We start from the raw sequence: 7500 nt of genomic DNA, 5'->3' as shown, positions 1-7500 counted from the left end.
CATCTAGCTTTATTTTTTCAGTATATATTTGTCTTCGTGTGTCTGTGTGTATAACTTTTCAAACACATGTATAATTAATGAATTTCCATTTTTTTTTATTTTGATTTTACTTTTGGTTTTGATATGTTTACGACATGTTTGGCGTCCTTTTTTTCAGTATCTGTTTACCTTCGTGTGTAGTGTATGCGTGTATAACTATATTTTCACACACATGTATAATTCATGAGTTTGTTTTTTTGGTCATGTGTTGAAATGGTTTTATTTTTTAAATGATAATGACACTGATAAAATCATGATTAGCAAGGAATATTACATTGAAATCACTGATATCAAAGTGAGATTATTGATGGTGAAACTGATAACGATGACGGTGCCGTATTTCATGTGGCGAAACAGGTTTAAATGCTCATGATACTGATGAAATAGTGATTAGTAACATTTATTAGTTGGTCAGTAATATCGAAGTGAGGTTACTGATAATGATGACAATAATAATATCAACGATAATGATAATTATAATAATATAATGTGTATAGGAGGAGTAAAAATATAAAGTAAGAGAGAGAGAGAGAGAGAGAGAGAGATATATATATATATATATAGAGAGAGAGAGAGAGAGAGAGAGAGAGAGAGAGAGAGAGAGAGAGAGAGAGAGAGAGAGAGAGAGTTTACTTTATTATTCCTATAAGTTTCTTCTTACTTCCCTCTTCCCCGAACTCCTCCTGCTCCTCCTCTTCCCCTTCTCGTTAAACTAGTAATTATTAGTTCACATAATTGCCAAACTACCCACATACTTCACCGATGACTCAGCGAGTAGTTACGAGACAACCGCCACGACTCTACACTCGTCTCTACTCCTCCTCCTCCTCCTCCTCCTCCTCCTCCTCTTCCTCCTCGTCCTCCTCCATGATGCCATTTCAAAAGATTTTTCAACTTTCTTCCTTTGTCGGCAAAATAAATAAATAAAGAAATAAACACAGTGCAGTATAACAGAAATAGATTCAGTTATCATGATGTTTGTTGAGAGTCATTGCGAAGATTTAGGAGATTAGATAAATTTATGGCCAAGAGTGATACTAGTTGAACAAAGATATATTTGCAGCACTGTACACGGAATGCCGCCTGTATGTCAGCTGGTCTCTTGTAGCTGAGCGGATGATACTACGTAATCTTTCCAGTCTCTCACTTAACAGTCTTGTCTCCTTTTCCCAACTGACTCTCATTCTTCTTTCAGTATAATTATTTTTTTTAAATGACTTCTTAATGTTATTTTAAAGTGACAGTATATCAATTGCTCTTTTCTTTTAACATTGTTGTAGTTTATGTTCTATGTATCTTTTCGAGGTAAACAATTCCTTTATTCCTCTTCAGCACCCAAAGTTGATAATGTTTTCATTGATCTTTTATTTTAATATTACTGTAGTTTATACTCTTTGTTTCTTCTTTTCGAGGCAAATGTCTCCCTTCAATTCGCTTCAACACCCAAAGTTGCTTCCGTTCCCAAATACCCAGCATGGACCAGCACTTGCCTCATTAACGCAAACCATTGACGTAGCCAGCCCCTAAACCATAATGCTAAGTGAACTACAATGCCTCGCTAGGTCTCCAGGCGTCTTGCACTTTCGCTTATGCTCGTATGTAAAAACTCAATCGCATCCCTCCATCTAGTTCCCGTCTATGCACTCTTTTATCATCCCCAAGTTTCCATTCCATTTACTCTTATTAGTCTTTCTCACTTCCTCCCGTTGCTTCTTGTGCGTCTTTCTGCCTCCAGTGTTTTTTTTTTTTCTCTCTCTCTTTTTTGCGGAGTCAGAAATAGAGTGGTGTGGTTTGTGGAGAGTGGAGTGGTGCTGTCGTATTGTTGATTGAGCGATTTTTTGGGTTAATGGTGTTTGATCTGTTTTGATTTATCCACTTGTTTACGTATTCAGAACTGCACCCACTCTGTTGAAGGTTCGTTATTGTATTTTTGTACTGTGTGTGTGTGTGTGTGTGTGTGTGTGTGTGTGTGTGTGTGTGTGTGTGTGTGTGTGTGTGTGTGTGTGTGTGTGTGTGTGTGTGTGTGTCTCTCTCTCTCTCTCTCTCTCTCTCTCTCTCTCTCTCTCTCTCTCTCTCTCTCTCTCTCTCTCTCTCTCTCTCTCTCTCTCTCTCTCAGGCAATACTTTCCATCATTAACCGTACCAAAAAAGTTTGACGTATAAAAAAAATGTCATGAAACTCACCCACACACACACACACACACACACACACACACACACACACACACACACACACACACACACACACACACACACACACACACACACACACACACACACACACACACACACACACACACACACACACACACACACACACACACACTTAAACGTTGCCGCATCACGCACACACGAGGGGAGCGTTGCAGCAGCCAGGAGCGTGATCGAGCGTTCAATTTGGTTTATTTATATCATTCATGGAGCGCCGAATGTTGTGTTTGGGCGTTTATTTATTTATTTATTTACCTTCCTTTCCCGGGCTCCCTCAATGGCTGTAGCATTTGTCAAGGCGCAGGGAAAGGCAGCGAGCATTAATACCGTAGAGTGTTTGTTTATTCAGCCTGATCTGCGAGTTAGTGTTAGTTTATGTGTTGGTAGATGTATAAGTAAATAGAGAGGTCGGTAAACTTATGGATAAATAGATAGATAGGTGGAATTCGATAGATATTTAGATGAACAGATAGGTAGATAGATAAAGAGGTAGATATATAGATAGATAGTTAAACAGATAGATGTATAGATGGATAGATGGATTGAAAGATATATAGATATAGAGATAGATAGATAGAGGTATGATAGTTTTAGCATTAATGTTATTAATAGTAATTATATTTTGTTGATAAATAATCATGAAAATCCCAAAGAATTGAAGGAAAAAAATAAAATGTCCAAAATTAACTCAAAGTCAAGAGAAAATAAGAAAAATACTCACAGAAAGCAAACACATCACATACATCACACATACATACATGCATGAATGCATACATACATACATACATATATGCATACATAAATATATACATATTCATAGTCCTCACCACCTGCATCCCATCCCTCCCTCATGTGTTGCTTACGGCGTCACCCACAGGTAAAAAAAGAAAACTCCAGGTGAGCAAATACCGCGGCGCTGCTCCTCCACCCTCGTTATTTATTGTGCTGCGCCGGATATTTTTCTCCCCCTCGGCGGCCGTTCAGTTTATGACGCTCAGCACACGGCGAAACAAAAACCGGAAGGGCAGAGGGCTGGGAGTTCAGGACGGAGGGATTGGTGCGTTCCTCGAGGACGTGGGCGCTGTGAGGAGGAATGCAATGGTTATTTAGTTAATCCCATCATTGATATTGTCTTCCTTTTTTTTAACATTAAAAGCACTGTAAGAAAAAAAATGTCACCATGGATTTAGAAAGAAAAGAATGATAGAGGATTAATTTTGTATTTTGTAAGCTACAGAGCCATTTAAGATACTACAGCACATACATGTCTGAAGTGTCGTAGACGGTTGTAGGAAAATAATTGTCTAGCACCGATTAAAGAGAAAAAAATATATATAACAGATTGTTAATTTTTCTCTTTTCTAAGCTACGGAAGTGTTTAAGAGTTTGTAGCACATAAGTAAATGTCTAAAATGTCAACTAGGTGGATATAAGAAAACATTTGTCGAGCACGAAAACTGTTAAGGCACAAGGAAGGGATTGATGTAGTTTCGGTATTGTTTTTGTTGTATAATTTTGGCTTCTATACTTCCTTCGCTGCCAAATATTAAGGAAATGCGAAGGTCCGTATTGCTAAACGCTCTCTTCTCTCATACGGACTGTTTTCCAAGGCCACGGTGATTATTAGTGTGGTTTTCATGTGTAATTTTTTTTTTTTTTTTCTCCTACTGATGGTGGTCAATAATTGTTTAAACTATCACTTCTTTCGGCCGTTCTCATCAAGTACCGCCACAAGGGATCAACATCCTTTTCCAGCGCGCCCGTGATGTGTTGAGGCATTACTCTTTATTAGGAGGGGTATTTTCAGCGAGCTATATTTCAAACAGAGAGAAAAGAGCGGTGCATGATCTTGAAAAAATGAGAGAGAGAGAGAGAGAGAGAGAGAGAGAGAGAGAGAGAGAGAGAGAGAGAGAGAGAGAGAGAGAGAGAGAGAGAGAGAGAGAGAGAGAGATTACAGTATGCTCTCCACGGAATGAAAACAAACCGCGAAGTTTTTTCCTTCACCTAAGAATAAATACCAAGAAAAAGGCTGAACAGACAGAGCTGCTGCAGGGGAAACAGAAAGGGAATTCCGAGACACAGGCCACTTAACGCACTTCCCGGGTGACCTTGCAGCAACACCTGGCTAATTAGTGCTGAAACTGACCCACACTTTTTAGCAGGAGGCGCCAATTAAGCAGACTTTTTATTATGATTTTTGTAACCTTTGGCTATCCCTCTTTAAACACAGAAGAGAGAGAGAGAGAGAGAGAGAGAGAGAGAGAGAGAGAGAGAGAGAGAGAGAGAGAGAGAGAGAGAGAGAGAGAGAGAGATCTGTCAGGATTGTAAAGCGAGTGATCACCAATAGCTGGGATCAAAGTGCCACACGTTTACTAGGATCTTGAAGTACTGGTCTGCTTGTTAATGGAGTCTAGACTAAAGATGTTAACCATTTTACCACTGTGGTCGCCTTTGTTAACTCTGAGCATTGTAAAAATTCTTTGCATGCAGAGAGAAAAAGAAGTTACGTTTTTTCCCTCACTAAAATGTTACAATCAAAAACTTGAGATATGCAACACATACGAGTACATAAGAACCTTTAATCAAATAACTCAGCAAATAAAAGGCCAGCTGACACTATAGTGGTACCATTAACAGGTCAGCTTTAACTTACTTATCTCCACCCCCTTTGTGAGATTGTAACATAGCAACCTTTTATCAGATAACTCAGAAAGTACAAGTCCAGTTGACATTACTTTGGTACCCATTTACAGATCAGCTTTTACTTATCCTCTGGTGCTTTGTGAGACTGTAGCATTTCTTTAGGAAGGGTAGATCAAGGAGTAATGGATGGAGTGGCCAGTACGTGCTGGGAGAGACTCACAAAGAAAACGTGTTGGTCAAGATACGAGGTTAGGAGTTTTAGGGCCCAGCATCTGTTTAGGAGAGGATGGAGAGGTGGAGTAAAAGGAGTGGAGTTGAGGAGTGGATTATTGGGTGCTGGAGTGGCTGCGAGACGTGCAAGGAAAGACTTCAGTGGAAAAGAAATGTAGGTCAGGATACAAAGTTGAGGAGGACTGTCCCTGGAGAAGAAGATAGGAGATGAAATGGAAAGGATGGCGCCGATGTGCAGGTGTGAAGAGGTAAAGAGCAGAACGTTGAGGGACAAAGGTACAGTCACGGCCAAAGGTTGTCCACGTGCCGTATTCTTCTCCAATAATTTAACAGTTTCGTCTCAGCTGTAATTCTCCTGATGTGCTGCCTGTCACCTTACAAAACCTGAGAAGTGAAAAGCTCCAAGGAGATCAGAGGAGGTCAGACTGAAGGGACACGCTGAACACGGTGGAAGTGAGAGCGTCAGGTTACAAGACTTCTGGCCGCGACTGGGTAAGATTTGTGCAAAGAAAACATATCTAGGTGCTTCAAGACAGATACGGAAAGGCATGGATAGGAGAACATGGATAGGAGGAGGATAGTTGTGGGAAAAATAGATGTAGAAAAGACATAGACGTTGGAAACAGATCTGATTAAAAAACGAAAAAAGAAAAAGAAAAGGAAAAGGAAAGAGACAACGAAGGAAACAAGTACAGAAATTCTAGGCCACGAAAGTTGAAGACAAACATTTGTGAGAAAAAAAAAAAGTCAGGAATGAGTTGGCAGGAAGTGTAGGACAGGATTTCAAAGTTAAGGAGCCATAGAAAGGACTGTAGGATGCATTGGCTAGCAGAGGGTGAGGCGTCCATGAGGGTCAAAGGTAAGTAGTGTATAGGAGTAGCTGGCGGGTGATGGTGTCAGTGATGAGATGAGATGAGACGAGTGAGGCATTGGGAGGCGAGGCAGTGAGGAGCGGTCGTGTAACTGTTGAAGCATCTCGACATTGCTTTCCTGGTGTCGATTTGAAATGGATAAGGTGAAGAAAAGTATATTATAAGGCACAGTAGCTCCCAAAACTCTCTTTAAAGTGTGGTGCGCAATGTGGCATGGTGAACAATATGAAACCTGCCAGATCACGTGTCGCATCGGTAAGGTTGGTATGCGTGGCTTCACGTGATGCTGATATGCCGATCAATTTCTCAGGTTATAATATAAGGCAGCCATCCCTAGTGTGCAGGGCTACCAACTGCTGCCACTGTAATCAACCAAACAGTGTGTCAGAATACAGACCTCTTATTTTTTTTAAAGATAGTTTTGGGAGGTCCTGTACACAAGATCGATATTTTCAGTGAAGCGAGAAAGATAATTAGATGAACAGGTAAGTGGACAGATGAGTACATAGAGTAGTTATATGTAGGGACGAGATGCAGCAATGTAGCACAAAGAGTAAATATTAGTAGAGTGTTATAGGTACTGTTTTATTTTATTCTTAATAGTTTGGGATTTGTATGGTTACTGCTACTACTACTACTGTTATTATTATTATTATTATTATTATTATTATTATTATTATTATTATTATTATTATTATTATTATTATTATTATTACTGTTATTTTTATCATTATTATTATCATCATCATCATCATCATCATCATCATCATCATCATCATATTTTTCTCCTTGCTTCCTCGTTTCCTCCCTTGAGAGCACATAGAGAGAGGCAAACACATCATTACATCTTCAGATCACGTCTTGCCCTTCCTCTCACTCCTCTTAGTTCCCTTCACCTCTCTCTCCCCTCACTCTCCCTCCAATCCTTCACTAACCTCTCCCTTCCTCTCACTCCCCCTCTCACCCCTCACTAACCCATCCCTTCCCCTCACTCTGCCCTCCCGTCACTCTCCCCTCGCTTTCCCTCGTGGCCTGGCGTGACACCACCTCCTTTGATCTGGGAAATGAGCCGCCGATTCCACCACCACCACTACCACCACCGCCACCACCACCACCACCACCACCACCACCACCACATATATAAGCCTCGTTCCTTTTCCCTGTAGGACTTGCATCTGCCTCCTCATCCCCTCATCCCCTCACCTCAACTTGCTATCTTTTCCCTCACGCCTTGCCATCTCACCTTTATTTAACAGTGGAGTTGCTGTTATTTATTATTTTTTGGTGTGTGTGTAATTGTTGATAGCGGAGGAGAGTTAAAGGGAGTGACTGTAAGAAGAAAATCAGTGGGCAGGTAAAGGGTAATGGGTGATAAAAGGAAGGAATGGCAGATAAATGATGAGGAAAGTGTTAAAGGGAATGAGTTGTTGAGAGGAATATTGTAGAGATGAAAGATGATGAGTTAAAAGGAAAGTAACCGCTAGATAAGGTAGAGAGCACGGCTA

The 7500-nt window shown here is 40.4% G+C and overlaps 1 long non-coding RNA gene across 1 annotated transcript in view; it reads left to right on the top strand.

Moving 5' to 3' along the window:
* LOC135103299 (uncharacterized) overlaps positions 1-7500 on the top strand; it is a 41880-nt gene that overhangs the window by 21705 nt on the left and 12675 nt on the right. The gene's annotated exons all lie outside the window — the stretch shown is intronic.

This window comes from Scylla paramamosain, chromosome 9 (genome assembly GCF_035594125.1).
Source record: "Scylla paramamosain isolate STU-SP2022 chromosome 9, ASM3559412v1, whole genome shotgun sequence".
Taxonomy (NCBI): domain Eukaryota; kingdom Metazoa; phylum Arthropoda; class Malacostraca; order Decapoda; family Portunidae; genus Scylla; species Scylla paramamosain.
The sequence above is the reverse complement of the archived record's forward strand: the minus strand, read 5'-3'. Positions and strand labels throughout refer to the sequence as shown.